The sequence below is a fragment of the Protopterus annectens genome, chromosome 13.part0, assembly GCF_019279795.1.
Source record: "Protopterus annectens isolate FY-2018-M chromosome 13.part0, PAN1.0, whole genome shotgun sequence".
Taxonomy (NCBI): domain Eukaryota; kingdom Metazoa; phylum Chordata; order Ceratodontiformes; family Protopteridae; genus Protopterus; species Protopterus annectens.
Genome location: NC_056747.1, coordinates 511,672,680 through 511,691,725, shown reverse-complemented (window position 1 = coordinate 511,691,725; position 19,046 = coordinate 511,672,680).

Sequence of the window (19,046 nt, the reverse complement as noted above, 5' to 3'; positions counted from 1 at the left end):
ACCAAACTGGGCATTATACTCTATAATGGGTCTAATGAGGGATGAGTACAGTGGGACAATGAACTCCTTTTTTCTGGATGAAAAGCTCTTAGTGATGAGGTGTGCCACATAGAAGGATTTCTTGACTGTTGTGGCTATGTGGTTATCAAAAGTGAGACCACTGTCCACCTGTGTCCCTAAGTCTCTCATCATCCTTTCAATGTTTAGTGTCCTGCCACCTATGTGGTGATTCATGGTACATGTTTTTTTTCCAAAGGGGATAACTATACATTTCTTGGCATTAAGCTTGAGCCCATGACTCTGGCACCAGGCATCTGTTTCTGTAAGGCCCTTTTTTAGAATATCCACCTCATTTGGGGATTCAGTAATGGCTCCCAGTTTGCAGTCATCTGCGAGCTTTGTTAGCCAGAGTCCCTTAGTGTTGGCCTGTACTTCAGAGAAGTAGATGCCAAACAAGAGTGGTCCCAGGACTGAACCCTGAGGTACTCCACTTGTCACTTGTCTGGAGCTGGATTTGGAGTCAGCTACTTTTACAGTCTGGGTTCTGTCAGTAAGCCAATTGGCAACCCATCAAGTGACGTAGGGATTTATGCCCAGCTTAGTAACTTTATCTATGATTCCAGAGTGGGGGATGGTGTCGAAGACCTTGGCGAGGTCCAGATAGGCTGTGTGGACTGCCGTACCCTTGTCCACAGCTCTGGAGACTGATTCGAAGAAGTCAATCAGATTCAGGAGACAAGATCGGCCCTTCACAAACCCAAACTGGGTGGGGTCTAGTGTTTGAAGGTTGCCAATGCCTTTGTTTATAAGTTCCATGATAATGTGTTCCATGCCCTTGCAGATCAGGCTTGTCAGACTGATGGGATTGTAGTTCTCGGGATCCAAGACGGATCCCCACTCGTGGAGTGTGATAACTGTAGCTGTGCGCTACTCAGTGGGCACGAAGCCTGAGGTGAGGCTATGATTAAACATGACATTTAGGTGAGGTGCCATTTCATTTTGTAGTTCATGTAGTACACAGCCTGGGATGTCATCTGGTCCCATAGATGCTGTATTCTTAGCTTTGGAGAGTGCGGTTTCTACCTGTGTGGCCATGATTGCCGGAATGTGGCAATCGTTTGGTATTGAGATGGGCCCTTTAGGGGGTGAGACGGTGGTAAAGTTGGCACTATATCGATCTGCCAGGATATTGGCAATATCCTTGGGATCTGTATATTTAATGCCATTCTGTGGTAGCTCAGAGCAGATCTGAGCATTGCCATTTAAATTCTTGACATAACTATAGAATGCCTTGTGGTTGTCTTTGGAATCTTTGGCAATTTTATTTTCGTAACTAGCTTTTGAGGATTTTTATGAGGGATCTCAGCTTCTTACTGAGGCTGGTGATGGAGTTTTTGCATCCTGGGATTTTCCTCTTTTCTGCAACAGTTTCTTCCTTCTGTTGTATAGTTTGTTTATAGCAGGGGACCACCAGATTGGCTTCCTTTTTTTGGAGAAGAGTATCTTGGTTCCATTTGGGATGGCACGATTCATGCGCGAGTGGATGTGCTCTTACAGTGCATTAGTGTAGGATTCTGCAGTCGAACTTTCAGATCGCGTCTGCATGGGTGTCATGAAGTTTGCCACTTCTGACTTAAGTAGCATGAAGTTGGCTTTGGAGAAGTTTTTTAAGGAAGTTTCCTTACTGGGGGGTGGGGGTGGGATGTGGATGTCAAGGGTGATTTGCTTATGGTCAGACCTGACCAATGTGGGGGTGACCACTGGTGTGGAGCATCTATCTCCCATGTTGGTAATGACCAGGTCTAGGATATTGGAGCCCCTGGTGGGACAATGGATTTGTTGATCCAGGGTGTTGGAATTTATGAATTCCAAGAACCGTTGGGAAAAGGAGTTGGTACCCGAGTAGTTTTCCCAGTTAATGGCAGGGTAGTTGAAATCACCCAGTATTAGGGTGTTTGGTTGTATCTTAATATTTTCCAGTATGTTTAGAAAAGTGTAGTGAGACTTTTGGAGCATGGTGGGGGATTTGTAGCAAGCTCCAATTTGGATTGCAGTCTTACCTAGTGTTAGTTGCACCTGGAGAATTTCAGATGCATTATGTTAGGCAACTAGCCTGGAGGTGTGAATATCCTTGGTGAATATGGACACTCCTCCACCTTTAGTGTTTCGGCCTTGGTTTTGTGGCCAAAAAGTGTGGTAAAGTTGTAGCCTGGTATTGCAGGGGTGCTCTCTGGAGCCTTGAACCAGGTCTCAGTTACTGCACAGATATCAATCTTCTCCATTTTTAGGAGTGCCTCAAGAGAGTGCATTTTGAGGTTTAGACTTCTAGCATTGAGTAGCATTACCTTCAGATTTTGCATGCTTGTATCTGTCACGTTGGTGGTTTTATCCTTTGAACCTTGCCTAAAAAAGGCACTATAGAGGTGGCAAGAGCTTTAGCCAGTAACCTGAATCCCAGGGGTGACAGGTGCAGACCATCTCTGGCAAAGCATCGTGGTTTTTCAATCATGTCTTCCTCGGCAGACAGATACTGGATCCCCTTTGAATGACACCAGAAGCTTAGCCAATTGTTGAAGTCAATCATTTTGCCTTATACTGTGGTTTCATTCTGGGTGAAGGCAGGATGCTAGTCAGGGCTAGGGTCATACCTGCCTGAGCCACATGATCCAAGAGCTCTTCCATGTCTCTTTTCATGTAGTCCAGGGAGGTACGTCTCAAGTCATTCACTCCAGCATGGACAATGACAGAGTCATATTTGTACTTGTTGTGGAGTGACTTGAGTGCATGCGTTATGTGGCAGATCCTGGCACCCAACAGGCAGCTGACTGTAATTTTCTCCTTATTCAGCCTGGTGAGTGGGACATCAGTGTGCCTGACTATAGAGCCACCTATGAATAAAGTGTTAGGTACATTGTGTTGCCTTAGAGGCTGTTGTTGGGTGGCACACTGGTGTTGTGAGCTATGTGTCACTTTGGTTGTGACTAGTGTTTGTTTGCGTTTCAGCTTCGGAGGTCCTTGTTGCTTGGGCAGGTTAATGTTAAGCGCCTCCACATATGTGGGTTTAATGTTGCTATGTGTGGGTGGTGATGGTGTGGGTTTTGAAGGGCTATGAGTTGCTTGAGGTATAGTGCAGGTGTTAACCTTCTCCTCTTGACTGTCTAGCACAATCTTGGCTGGAGAGAGCTTTGCTTCCAGTTTGGCTATGTAAGTGCACATGTTGTAGTGTTGGGTGGCAGGAGGAGAGGATTGTCTGTGTACATGAGGCAGTTTCCGTATTGCCCCAGTATGCCCAGATTCACCAGGAGGACAGGAGAAATTGCTGGAAGCTGACCCTTGGACATGCCTGGTTAGGTGCTTTTTTTGTAAAGTTTAAGAGCTGTTTTCCCTTACCTTTGCAAGGTACTTTGCAATTATAGGCTGTTTAGTGCCTATGATTAATTTCTCCTTATTGACAAGGAGAGGCGAGTGCTTGTATCAGTTTCAGACTTCCCAGTGCTTTCCAGCAGGTTCTAGAGCAAGTGCTAGTCACAGGGGTTCAGATTTTAGTGCTACTACTGAGAAACCAGCAAGTTCGAAGGGAAAATCTGAAGAGCAGACTTTCTGGCACCTGGAATACTTTAACTGTAGCCTCACAGTGCTGCACGATGTGAAAAATGTGCAAACACACATGTTTTTAAGCCAGAAAGTTGAAAGGGACAGAAATCAGCCCAAAAAGACTCACAGTCCCTAATGCTGTAACATTGAGTATATCCAAAATTTTCATCATTAATCTTCCAAACCCACACTTGGCTTATTCACACGCAAATGATCTTCCTTCGTCCTTCATATGAAACATTCTATGACAAACACTCAATTTGACAGAGTGCATAAAACCTATATATATATATATGTGTGTGTGTGTGTGTGTGTGTGTGTGTGTGTGTGTGTGTGTGTGTGTGTGTGTGTGCGCGCGCGTGCGTGTCTGTGTGTACATATATCTACACATGCACATGCACACACACACACACACACACACACACACACACACACACGCACACACACACACACACACACACACACACACACACACACACACACACACATATGTCTAGGCATTAAAGGTTTGCATATGTCTCCATACAGTTAGAAATGCTTTGGTGGCATCTCAGAACAGACAGACATATTTCTTTGCAGATTCCATATACAAGCAAGTAATGAAAGTTTGCAGCAGAATTTTAAAGGTCCTTTCTGTGTGGGACAGTGCACTCCACACTGCCATGTAGGGGGTAAACCCATTCACCATTGTAAAACTGTATGCAGGTTTTTATGCCTCGTGGCAAGAATTTCTTGTGCTCTGACCTCTGTCAAACTGAATACATTTTTGAACTCAATCAGAGTTGCAAAAACATGTGTCCCAACCAGTGTATATTACCAAATTATTTTGTATGCGGGCCAAAGATGGAGTCTCAGTCTTACAGAAAGACTTTGCTTCTGTATATCTCTGCCTAGAGAAACAGTATTTTAGCTTATCTCATTGTTTATTTATTGTTTTTTTTTTAGTTTATCACACAGATATAAGCACCTCACATATTTATTTATTGATAAATTATAAAATCTACTCTTCAGATAAGGGGATAGTAAGAAAATAAATGAACTAACCATTTATACAGTTTAAGTAATGAATTAGTTGATACATCATGGGGGAAGCTATTTAGTGACTAATGGTGACAAAGGGTTAACAGTGGCTGTATATGTGAGAACAGTCTCACATAATATTTATGCATAGTTTTCCCAGTTGCATAAAGCTCAACATCTGTTCACAAGAAATGTTGTGATGGCCGTGACCTGTGCCTTATGTTTGAGCATTTTTAGCTGCAGATTGTTAATGCTTCTTATTCTGAGTTTCAGTATTTGAGTGCTATAAAGTTTATACTTCATAACTGCTTCACCTTAGACTACTTTCTTTTTATACCACTTGTCAAAGCAGCTATCATTATTAAACAAGTTTATTTTAAAATGACTATTTATTCCTTTAAACCACATTACAGTTTACTGCCCTTTTTTGCTACAGCTTTATTTTTGTCTTTCTACTCAGGTGTTACTAGGTTTATATGATGACGTGGATATCTGGTACTACTTAATAATATGCATCAGTATAGGCAAAGGCTGACTAATAATTAAAAGGTTATTATTTATAACACATTACCAACTTCCACAATTTAACAAATTTCACTAATATCATTTAAATATAATATTTAAAACCATTTACCAAACAGAACCTGTAGCATGGTTTAACTGAGTATATATTTAGGAAGTGTTTGTACTGAATGGATTTTTGTCAACTGTATCTTATATCTCAAAATGATGCCTAGAAATAGGCTTTATTTATAGTCTATTAACCACAAAAGTGAAGTGGAAAAATATAATTTGTACTAAGTTGCACATGTGTGTACTATACGGACAAAAAATAGATGTTTGGAGATAAATATATATGATCATCTAAAGGTAGGTGTATGTGATGTGTATGTTATGTGGGCAATAAAAAAGTTGTGTGTGTTTGTGTGTGTGTGGCTGCAAGTGCACATGTGCTATATGGGCAAGGAAAAAAACAGGCATTTTAGAGGTAATTATATGTAATTTCTTAATGGTGTGTGTGTGTGTGTGTGTGTGTGTGTGTGCGCGCGCGCGCGCACGCATGTGTGTGTCCATGTGTGTGTGTGTGTGTGTGTGTGTGCGTGCGCGCATTGGTGTGCATGCATGTTTGTCAAATGGGCAAGAAACAAGCCAAGAACAGTATGTGGAGACAATTAGATGTGAGTACCTAAAGGTATCCTGACAACATGCCAAGTCTGTCAGAAGAGTCAGTACCAGCAACAGAAGAAAGAAGTTGATATTACAAGGTACAGACCACATATAAGTTCTCATTTTCAGTACATCACCAACTGTTGAAGGCTGTAAATTTGTCAGAAGAGTGGCAGGGATGACGTGGTTTCTTTGGATGTGCCATGGTGAAGGAGTAGCAGCAATGTGGGCATGAGACTAGACTAGCAGCCCACCCTCAGTGCATAGAACCAGGGGAGAATTGACTGTAGTGGTCAATCCTCAGCTACTTAGCAGCATTAATAAGGCAGTAGAACTAAACAATGCCTCACAGTGGGAACTTTAAAACACTGAAGCATTATAAAATGTGGAAAAGTGATACCATATGGAAATATTTTATCTTTGAAAGGGTGTTAAAAACAGAAATAATACTCCACTAGAAAATACAATGTTAGGTAGTAAATTTGGAACACTGCGGCTAATTAGCATGGTACTTGGTCAAAGTATTTATTTTATTAAAAACTTATCTCATAATATAGATTCAGATCTATTGCCTGACGAAAATGATTCTAGTTATGTTTGGAAACTTTGTTTCTAGTTATGCACTTGTGAAGTAAGAAAGATGATGACATGTTACTTGGAAAATAACAGATAAAAAAGACATAAAGGTGTCACTGAAACTTCCTCAAAATATGTGATGTGCTACCTCAGTTCACTTGTAAATTCACCAGAGCCAGCACTGACACATCTGCTATCAATAGAAATGAATTCTGCTCTCACTTAGACAAGTACCTAATCCTGACTATCTCTACAAGAGTCAAATGTAATGGTTAAAGAACAAACCACCCTGGAGGTCCATCAGCTAAGGTAAGCTCTATAAGAAGAAATAAAAAATATATTATATTAAATAACAATTCTAAAATTCCTTATATTAAAGATTGCATCAAGAATATCAGTAAGGAACTAAAAGCTGCTATCAGGACTAGTAAGGCGTATGATGATGATCTTAAATCATCTTATGAAGCCAGTGATAATTATAGGTGTTTATTTATTAATTAATTTCATTTTTCCCTAGGTTATCTCTACTGGACTGAAACCCATATTCAGAGGGGACCCAGAAAGAAAAGAAAATAGATAATAAACTATTACATCAAAAACTGCCAGGATAGATCCACATCAGTTTGGCTTTGTCAAAGGGAGATCTTGCATATTCAGTTTAGTTAAAGTGTATTAGTCACATTTTGAAGCGAATGTAAGTAACAAATCCTTGAAGTTGAATGTATCCTCCTTACCATATACAGTACCACATTATGCAGTTTTTGATGCAAAAAGTGTGCTGTTTTTGCATTTCATTTTGTGGATAAGGATAATCCCCTGAAAGTTTTCTTGGTGCTGAAAATCCCTACCATGACGTTATGGAAGACTGAACCCACACAATACATAACTACCTAAGTTAATGTTTAGGCTACTGCATTTCCATGCTATATGCATCAACAGGAGAGTCTTACTTTCTAGAAAGACAAGTTGTCAACTAACTATTGCAGGTGGAACATCTCACAGTGAAAAGTAACGCTAATTAGTTGAAATGTCAGAACCCACTGTAACAAGTCTCAAAAAACAGTGACTGAAAGGCTGAAAAACGGACTTACATATACCAAGTCCGAGATGGCCATTTCCTGGAATATTCCCTTTTCTCTGAGGTATCGTGATCTCAGGTGGTGCAGGCGGGCTTGCACCAAGCAAAAAAAGAAGTTTTTTCTACTGCATTTCCAGTTTTTTTTTTTTTTTTTGGTGTGTTGGCGCTCAGCATTTCGAGGGCCGACATTTCAGTAGGGAGACAAAACTAATACATGTGGATATAATAGTGAAATCACAATATAAGTAAGAGGTTAGTTGTTTTGCTTACCCGCAATGTTTTGTAGCTGTATGAAAATTATCACCCATGCTTATCATGAGATAATTTTGTGGGTGCAGTTATAGAGAAAAACTGTGTAAACAGTGAAACTAAAAAAATAGTATAGCACACTATAATCCCATTTTTTTACAAAATCAAACACAACTTTAACAAGAGGAGTATAATAGGAAATTAAATTAATTGTATAACAAATATGCCTCCGGACGTGAACAATACAGTAACATCTTTAAGAAGTTTACAAAGGTTGTAGACAGCAGTCCTTCTGTTCACACAACTTATTTGGATCAGCCTAAAAGTAGATTCATATGTGCTGAACTGAATAGCCATCTGGCAAAACGATAGAGCCCACATAGTTAAGATGGTAAGCACTACCTCAGAAAGTATTAATGTAACTAATGGTGTGCCCCATGGCTCAGTACTGGGACCCTTCCTTTTCTGCATCTGCTTCTCCAGTCTTCAGACCAGGAATCAGGAGTTTTAGTTAACTAAGTTGGCAGACGACTGCTGATACCCAAGCATTACAAAAATGGGTTAAAGTTAAATGAGAAAAAGTGTAGTATTGACACATTTGGTAAACAACTCTCTGCCTCAATTTATATTATATCCAGAACCCCACTGCAAAGTGATAATGTAATTAAGGATTTTGGAACATGCGTTGATAATTCCCTCTCAGCTGACCACCATGTAAGCAAGAGTAATCAGCAAATCCTTCTATTCAGACCAACTGTTATCTAAAGGCATAACAGCCAGGTTAAAAGAAGTTATTATCCCTCTGTATGTTGCTCTAATTCGACCAATCACTGAGTAACATGCCCCTTTTAGGAAGTACGGCTCTAGACATATTAAGCACATAGAATGGCCCCAAGCATTCCTGACCAAGAAGATTGTTGGTTTAAAGCCCCCTGAGCTAGCAAGAAATGCTTGAAGCACTATGTTTACTCAGTTTCTTAAAGGTTCTTGCAAGATGGTATATGCATTGCATTATGTGCATTAGAGACCCCATTATCGTTGATCTCCTATATCTTTTCAAGTCAAATAGCACCACTAATACCATAACTCTAGAGTCTTAAATCTCCTCCAGCACATCAATAAAATGTACTAAGAGACTACTTTATTATCCAAAGCCAAATCCACCTGCGGAACAGACTTTCCCTGCGAGCATCCTACAAATTAACCTGGATGACTAGATGGGTACCCAGAAATATTCTTCAGGACTGACCTGCTTGAGAAGGAGGGGGGGCTACAGCATGAAGGTAGATATTGGTAAGGTATCTTTTGACCCAGTTGACTTGTATTTCCTATGATCAACATAACACTGTAGAAACTTTTATCCACAAGAAGGAACTACACAGTTACTAAAACCTTGTCTGAAGATTCAAAATGCCGCTAACAAATTCCACTGTATATTTCATTTACTCTTGCATATCTGACATAACAGGTGGTGGTGATGATTCAGTATTTATAAAAGAACACCTGAAAGCCAAAAACTGTGAAAACTCAGTTCTAGAAATTGTTTACACTGCATCTGATATTTGTGATATATTATTGGTGCTGAATACAATATTACCGGAATCTGACATACATGCTCAATGCTTCTTACAGATAATAAGAGTTTCCTGTCTAAACTAAAGGATGTAAAAATAATCGAAAATGCAGTTCTATGATTTTAAGTACCAATATGTTGTCTGGATAAACTAATCAAACATTAAATAAATATCCAAAATGTTAATTGGCAATGTTAATCAAAACAATCTGTAACAAACAGTATAAAATTCAGTAAGAGGTAGCAATATCTTTGATACCATACTAAAACCTACTAAAAATGTAGAATCTTTCTGGTTCCCACCCATATTTACATTCACCATAATGAACACATATCTTGGTACTACAGCTATTTGCTACACATATCTTGCTGCTATAGCATCTGTAGCATATATATCTGAGAGTAAAATAAAATGCAGTCATTAAATACACTTTCTTTCCTAGACTATGCCCTTGTAAAATAAGGTATAATAAATGTTGTATTTATAAAATACAGACTGGGATCTGCTTTCTACCCTCTGAAATGATCATATCATGACACTGTCATTTTAACCTAAGAATAACGTCAAACATAATCATAACTAAATCCTCTTTTTTAAACTTTACAAGGGGAATGTCAGTGAGGGCACAATTCTGAATGAATGACAGTCCTCCTGGAGGGGTGCTGGCTTTATGTAATGGATAAGTATATAGAGAAAAATAAAAAAGTCTGCTCGGCTTACTGACAAGTTCTGTGATATTATTATTGTTATTGTTGTTTTCCCTCTGGCCCTTCAGCAAACTAACTGTCCTGCTTCTACTCATTGACTTCTAACATCCTCTCATGTTGTCTGATAGGAGAGGAAGGGACACGGGACTGGGACATCTGTGTGCCTAGTTATATTACCCACTGGCTAATGCAGTGTTTGGTGAGCTGATAGGAGGTAATGGTGTGAGCTGAAGCCAATGGCAACATTTTCACTGGAACTAGACTTTTACTTATTCTGCAATTAATGAAAATTAAAAATTCAAGTTCCTTGGGAGAAGACAGCATACCTGGTGGTTCCTGCCTTTTTTAATTTCTCCAAATGTTATGGATTTCAAATACTGTGACTAGAAAGGACCCCATTCCCGAGTCAAGGTGCATTTAAAAGTTCATGAAATTAGTATTGCGTCAGTCTTTGATGACTGGCAAGAGTGTTCTTCTCAACACCTGCAATGTACCCACAATTGCTTCCTTCTGCAGTTCATACGGGGTTACATGTATTGGTTACATGTTTTTAATTAGGTTTCAGTACAGAATGAAGGAACACTTTATTAAACCCCTACCAGCCATATTAAACAAAATATCAACATGTTGTTACATTCATCAGCTTTGGCGACAAGCTGTAGTAATATGGGTTAACAAAGTAGAAGAGACATATCTAAATTGTACAATATTAAACCCATCAACCTGGTCAGTATTCGGTGAAAAAGTAAGGAAAATCATAACTGAGCATATCTGGAATGACAAAGGGAAGTTGTTTCTGTTAGATGTGGAGCAGTGTGAGTTTGTTAAGGGAATGGTTTGCCTTCGTTTTTCTTTGACATGATAATAGCTACATGTGATGAAGGACAGACTGTGCATACTACTTATTTTTGACCTTGCTAAGACATTTGATATTATTTCACAAAGTCTCATTAAAACCACTGTTGCAAAGGAAGCAGTACCACATAATCAAAATTCTTCTGGAATACTCTCACAAAATATTACTGATTCCCCAAAGTAATCTTTGTTTAAATCTACAACTAAGCCAGGATTCTGTCACTGATTACAGATTCTTCCTAGTACAAATAATTCAGGAGATAACATTAACATCCCAATTGCCAACCTTTTATAAACACATCTCAGTTAATTCAGAATGTAACCAATAACCTGTCAATGGCTCCACCTTTTATAAACACACTTCAATACCTCCCAGATCCAGCCTTCCCAACTCTACACACTAGCTGCCTTCACCCCCCACTCTCTAATTCACACAAACCCCAGAAAAATAAATCAAAAAGTCCTACTTCACATTAACTCTAAAAGCAGGGGGTGTACTAAACTGCACCCCAAAGTTCTCAGAATAGCAGTCACTAATACTGCTGGCCCCCTTACACATATATTTAACCTTTCACTTTCTTCTGGAATATACCACACATTTTTAAAGTACGAAGTCATTATCCCTCTGCCTAAAACCCCTCAAGGTAAAGACTACAGACCAAGAGCCAACTTATGCCTCCTCACAAAAATATATATATAAAAAAAAACTTACCTATAAACATATCTTTGAATGGTTTACCATGAGAAGGTCGAACCAGACTCCATAGAATGATGGAATTACCGACCCACTTCTGCTAAAGCAACAATGTCAAATTCTGATATTGTTGAAATATGACTCACCGTAAATCTCGAAATGGGCTTTAACATGCCTTGAGAAGGGGGCGAGATTTGTACTTCGACAATGTCGGGTTCGACATTGTCACCATTCGGCCTCCAGGCTTCGACCGAAGTGGGTTCGACCAAACCCATTTCAAACTTCTAATGCCAAATCTCTTTGAACATATGAACGAGTATGAATTGCTCAATGACCAGCAACATGGATTCTGGAACTCCTTCAGCACCATGACTGTCCTGTACACAGCCACTGATAATTTGTGGAATAATATGTTCAAATCTAAATTAACAGGTGGCCTATTCATAGATATGACCAGACCGTTTGAGACAGTTAATTACAACCTTCTTCTTAATAAGCTAAGGAAGTTCAGCTTTGTTTCTCCAGCTGTAAAATGGTTCCAGAGTTATGAGAGGACAGGACATTTTAGGTATATCTAAATAACTTTTTTTTTCTTTCAGTCAAGGAACCTTTAATGTTGGTGTTGCACAGGGATCCATTCTTGGGTCTCTGTTATTCTCATGTTTTATTAATGACTTCCCTTCTGACCTATCTCATCTAAATATAATCATATACTCAGATAACCTTCTTCTCCAAGAATCCTTTAAAAATGTACCTACCCTCTAGCAGAAAGTATAAAATAGCTTTTACAATACTATGCAAATGGAGCCACGGAAACAGACTTCTCATTAATATCTTAAAATCTGGCATTATAACTTCTGGATCTTCTCAAATTCTTACAAAAAATGCATGCATGTAACTGACAAAAATAGCAGATGTTTGCACAACAGAACAGAAATATCTACAATTAACTTTAGACCCATCTCTCCTTCATTCTCAAAATATATTGATAACATTATCAACAAAACCCTGGAACAGTTTAAATTATGCTACAAAGCTTTTCATCCTTGCACGCTCACTGCTCATTTTGCCATAGGTAGAAATATACTAATCAAAAATAGCCTCCATGTAAGTATCTTCCACTATAGTGGCAAAACGCAAAAAAAAATAAAACAAACAAACAATAAATACAACTTGCAGATTTGCCTTACTTGAAGATCAACTAACCCATCACTCGCTCTCCAACTCACCCCATGCCCATAATCTCTTTACTTCTATACTCTCCCCCCTGCCCATTCTAATCACATCCACCCAGTTCCACCTCCTCATATGACAACATTTCATCCTACACCAAATGCCAATATGTTTGTAAATGCAGCTGCATATACATTGATGCTAACCTGTTTTGTAATTTATATTAAACCCTCTTTATGCTATGCAAGCTTTTCTATTGTATAGACTTCATAATACTTCATTATGTAACCTCATGCATCATGTTAAAAGTGCAGTTTTTTTGCTTTCTCACTCTTGGGCTGTGTGTGTGTGTGTGTGCATGTGTGTATATATATATATATATATATATATATATATATATATATATATATAGAGAGAGAGAGAGAGAGAGAGAGAGAGCTAATATTAGAACCTGAATATGATCTATCTGGTCCAGTGTTATTCCAAGCAAATGGCAAAATAAAAATAAAAAGTAAACTACATACAGAAATAACAGCATATTCCAATATTGCTTCCATGTAATGTGGACAAAGCAAGACCCAGATTATTTTAACAATTGTCCACAAGCTGTTATAGACTTGTCATGCATCACTCAGTGCATGAAGACTGATAAAACCTTAACAATAATTGAGCCACATAGCCAAACAGTAGATGAAAGGGGGAAGTTATACTGAAAAGACAGAAAAGAAGTCAGCAACCAGGTGCTACAGTGAGTTTCAGTTTCTCACACAGCTATACTACAGTGTTTTTTTGTTTGCTTTTCTGTTTTCTTCACCATTGGTAAGAATCACAAGTTATGAATTCCACAGGGAAGTGGGCGCCCCTGCAAGCATACTCTGAATCAGTGTAGCTGGAAAAACCTTCTAGCTTTTTAAGGCACATGCCAGCTTGAAACACTTTATAAAACTGTGATGTCACAGTCTCATTTATATCAGCAGAGACTCCTCTAAAATAAATGTGGTGGTAGCAGTGTCATTACTAGCATGAGCTCTTACTAGTCTTAAAATGGGTTTTGCTTCCAGAACCATAAGAGAAAAGAATGAAAGAATGCACTCACAAAGACAGCTTGAAATAGATTGCCTAGAAACTGGAGAATCAATCTTTTTTCTTTTTCTTGAAACATGGACTACAAACTCTTCTAAGGCATCGTGTACGTAAAATCATTGCAATGACTTTTGAGGATGACAAAGAGTAAAAAGAAGAGAACCAATCTTCCAAATAGAAGCAATGATGGCCTTAACTTCTGGCATACAGGAAGATTTACAAAACTGCGCTCCTTCCTCTATGAAAATGGCATGAGGTCTGAGGCCATATATGCTTGAATATGATATTTATTTTATTTATGTTTCCTTTGTTTACTAGAAAGCAAACTAATTGAATTATTTTCTGCCACAACCTGGCTGCAATTGCAGAATTTGTTGCAAAGACATCAATTAAATGATTATAACAAAGAAGATTTTGAAATGACTGAGACAGTTAGTTTACATCTCATAGTAGTAAAGGTTATATATACATAATAAAAAAGAGGTATATAGTAAAATATTATATTGCAGAGCTGCAGAAACTGAATACTTCATGTAATGTACATTTCTAATAATTCATAGGTGTAGTAGTTTTACATACTTGTTCATGGCACATTTCTATGTACATTGCTAAGAATTCATAAGATTTAGACAGCTTTTATTTTGTTTCACATAATCTTAACAGGTAAAAACCACACCAATAAAGAAAAAGAGAATGTAGAAACCTAGACCTCAACCTATATAACATGAACTATGTAAAACTAAATGCAGCGATATACAAAGGCAGGGCATACTAAAAAGGATAGATAAGTTCATTATTCTCTTATTAAAATATAAAGAGGAGACAGGGTAGTTAGGTCACAGAAAAAAACTGTGGGTTATAAATCTGCGAGTTGACAGAAGAGAGAGCAGGGAAATGTTTGGTGTGAATGCTAGAGAAATGTTTAAAACATAGGCACTGTAATCATTTTATTTGATAATATTAAGGATTAATTTCAAACTTTTTGAAAAAAGGGAAGTGTTTTTCTTATTATGTAATATAAAAACCATGACATGTCTTTTAGCCATTTCTTTAAATGTGCAATTTGTTTTCTTACAATCAAGCCAGTTGTGTGTGATGCATAGTTCGATTAAGAGAAAAAATGATTATTAGAAAGTATGAATCCTTAAGTGGTAGTTTTTTTTTGGATGGATATTTAGCAGGGCAAAATTTCGTGTTATGTTTTTATCATCTTGACTTAACTTGGTGAGCCTATTTTTAGTGTAAGCATAAATGTGCTGAGTATTGCAGCTCCAGAGGTTGTGGATATGAGTTTCTTGTATGAAATACGTATTGGCCTCAGATGTATATAATAAATGGAAAAATAATTTTCTTTTCATTCATTGCTGGATGCCCCTCACATTCCATGACTCAAAGAACCACATTCATAAGATTAGTGCCAGTAACTGCCATAATATATAATTATATGTATTGATATTAAATAATAAAAAGAACCTTTTTATTGGGAATAAATGGCTGGCTAATTGTTTAGTGTAGAATTGAAAATGGTAGGTATACATTTTTGTCAGAGTTTGGTTTAGAACAGCATTATAATCATCTGAAAAAGAACAGGAAAAGTTAGCATGCAATACACAGCTCTTCACTGATACTCTCTAGGCCTAACCTTATACACTTCTACATGGGAAGAGAATCTAAAAACTGGATATGAGAACTTTTCATTAGAACATAAAGCAAGTTATGATCCCACATATGTTAATAATTTAAAACTTATGAAAAACCAAAAACAAAATATATAAGACATCTTGGAAACCATATCCAAAACACAAAGGACATTTTTGCTCTAACAAGCACTTCTCTCTTAATAATAGCGTATATCTAATAATTCATAACTAAGATATTAACCTTATTAAACTGATTTAGGCAGGGAATGAAGCTTTAAAAGGGAAGATACTCCAACATGAAAGGGATATATATGAGTGATAACAGTAAAAGTGAATGAGTAGAACATTTATGATAACCAACATGGTTCCTACTATTTTAACACTAAGCCCACAACAGATGGAAGTACAGACACAAAAATATTTTAAAATGTTGTCATGTAAAACATGGAGATGAAATCTAAAACTAAATAAACATTCACTTTTCCAGTACATGGGTATTTACATTAGCTTAATTAATGCCAACATTTGTTATCCAGTATCTTGTGTAGCACAGATTGTATTTTACATACTTTAAATCATGCTACACTTTGACATTCTTTAAATAAATGCAAAGAATTTATGTTTAAGTAGCTTTCTGAAAAGCTGGTTAAGAAATTTTATAATATTTAGTTTAAGTAAAAGATGGATTATAAAATACACATGCTCTTCAAAGATAGTCATGCAATTTCCATCACAAAGAGCTTGACATATAGATGAATAATGCACACTGAAGTTCATACTCAGTCAGGAGACAGTTACTTTGTAATGGTTGAATCTGCAGAAGTGAGTTGTAGTCATGTTATACTTTGGCTTTCTTTAAGTAAATATAAAGAATTTGTGTTTCATTAGCTTTCTAAATACTGGTTATCAGCTTTAAAAAGCTATTTAGCGTAAGAAAAAGACAGATTATAAAATATACGGGAAGTTCAAAGCTACTCATGGCATTTCCATCAAAGTGCATGACATAGAGATGGAGAGTGCACACTGGAGTTTATATTCATGCAGGAAACAGTTTTTTCATGATGGTCAAGTCCACAGAAGTCAGTTGTTTAAGTTTCAAGACTATGTGCAAACAGGAGATAGTAAAATGACTTGCCGGAAATATCATATGACTGGAGGTCAAAACTCAACAGCAAACATGTGTTTAATACAGAGTACGGTAAAATATGATAAAATATTTATATCACACTGAGGTCAATCAGGTGCGTATTTAAAAAGTTATAAGAAGATGGGTTTTGCTTCCGTTGGTGATTGCATGGAGTATTTATTGCCTTCACTGCCGAATATGAGGGTCACTGTATATTTTATTTGGAACTTAACTTTCCTTTCCAGAAGGAAGTTACAAAAAGGTAAAAGCTTCTTTCTGGCCAGCTTGACTTTCTTGGAAATGTCCTGAGGAAAAAAGTTAGTTTGTGATCTTTCCATATGAACATTGTTTTTTTTTCTTTTTTGCTGTTATTAATATTTTATTGGTATTTTGGAAATAAAAGATTTTAGTATATATTTGTTTGGGTTGATTTACTTGTGATGTAAGACTTGCTGATTGATGTACACATTCAATAATAATAGTGTTACATTTGAGTTTATTTCATTTTCTAAAAGTGCAGCAAAATTGGCCTGCAACACCTGTGGCAATGTAGAATGTTCATAACTTTCTGGAAGACCTCCAACAATGATGTCGTTAGACCTGCTCTGGGCCTCAAGGTCTATCTTTATATTTGTAGGCTGTAATTTTCACCTCCAAAATATCTATTCTATTTACAGCGTCTGACAGGGTTGAGATTATGCCCGTTAATTGATCTGATAGTTGTTGTATTGCTTGCTGAATAGGCAAAAGTGCTAAAATTGTTAAGCACAAATTGACACTGTAGCTTATGTTTGGTAGTAAGCAACTTCTTTTCATCTATATTCATAGATGTGGGTCTGCTGTTGTGCTTTTCCTTTTCCAGTGTGTGTATATTGCTGAAAGTTTCATTTTTGTAGTGTGTAAGTCCATATGGACAGAGTCACTAACCATTTTTACTTATGGAAGTTGTTTGGTCCAAGATAAGAAGTTGAGAATGGTCTCAGACTTTATTTCTTGTTTTTATTTTCAGGAGTCTTGCTGCATGGATCCTCAGATTGGCCAGCGAAGAAATTGATAATAAAATAAGTAGGAAGTCCAATGTCCACTATATGGTGTTTGATCATGATTTAGGCTTTTTGTATCTGATGCCAGTAGATTTTCAGTTTTGTTGGAAGCAGTGAAGGAAAGCTACTCACTCCTCAGTGGCCATTTATCCTTCCAAGACTTAGACAGCTTTATATACTTGTTCATGACATGTTTCTATGTACACAGTTATTAACAATTTAATTATAATGGCACAGAAGGCTAGTAGAGTTATAGCGCAGGGCCCTCTTGATATGCTAGTGGAGACTGGATATTGTAGGATAGTGTCTGATGTAAGAGCTGGGGAAGAATCTGATAAAGAGGACAGTCTGACACTAGTAAAGAAGCTGAGACGAGGACTTGCATGACTCTTGTGGGGAGGCAAAGGTGATGAGAGGCTGGCTTTGCTTGTCTTAAACATTTCATATTCTTTTAGCATATTGGCCATACTTTTTTAAATAGACCATCTGCATTAATATTAACATTGCCACATCTATGTTGGATAGGTATATTATAGGACTACAGGGCTAAACTCCATCTAAGAAGCTCCATTCTGCTCAATTGTTCTATGTAGCCATTTTAAAGGGTTGTGGTCTGTACCACAGGATATTTTATGCCATAAAGGCAGGGCTGTAACTTTTGCATGGTTGAAAATACACCCAGATACTTCCCTATGGCTGCACAAGACTCATCACTGGTTTCAGATAAGCAACTCAAGCACACAATATGGTGCTCTTCTGTCTCTGAGGAAATCTGGTCTAGTATAAATCACACCACATAATTTTAGGCATCTAACTGTAAAAATGAATTCTTGTTTATAATGCATACTAGTGAGAACAGTGGTGTTTCCTTGAGCTTTTGAAATACTCGCTCACAGAATGGTGTCTAGATAATCTTATCTGGTCTGTTTGTTCAGATAATGTTCGTAATGGGAATAGCTATCACATTATACTGGGAAACAAACTTCCTATAGTACCCTGCTGTCCCTAAGAATGCCCTTACCTGCTTCTATCTGGAAAATAGGAGTCAGAGGAAAGCAAAATGAAGACTCCTATTTATTATTTATTTATTGGCATTTGTTTATCACATTTGTCCAAACAGGCAGAAAAAGTTACCCCTTTTCAGCAGAGACATCAGGAGAAAAGCTCCGAAAACACTTTTACATATAAGTTCAAAGGTACAATTACAAGACAACATTATCACATGCATCAAGTAACTTCACTTTTACATATAAATTCGAGGTGCAGTTACAAAGACAAATTATTTAAAAGCAATTACTAGAAAATGGAAATCAAAATCTAAACCAGCTATACTGGAAGTAGTAAATATAGTAACAGAGATAAAGCAAATTAAATTGAGATCTTTAGAAAAGGGTAGGAACAAACTGCATAAGAAAAATGGGAATTGTGTGAACAATACATACAAGGAAGGAATGAGGTTTAAAAGAT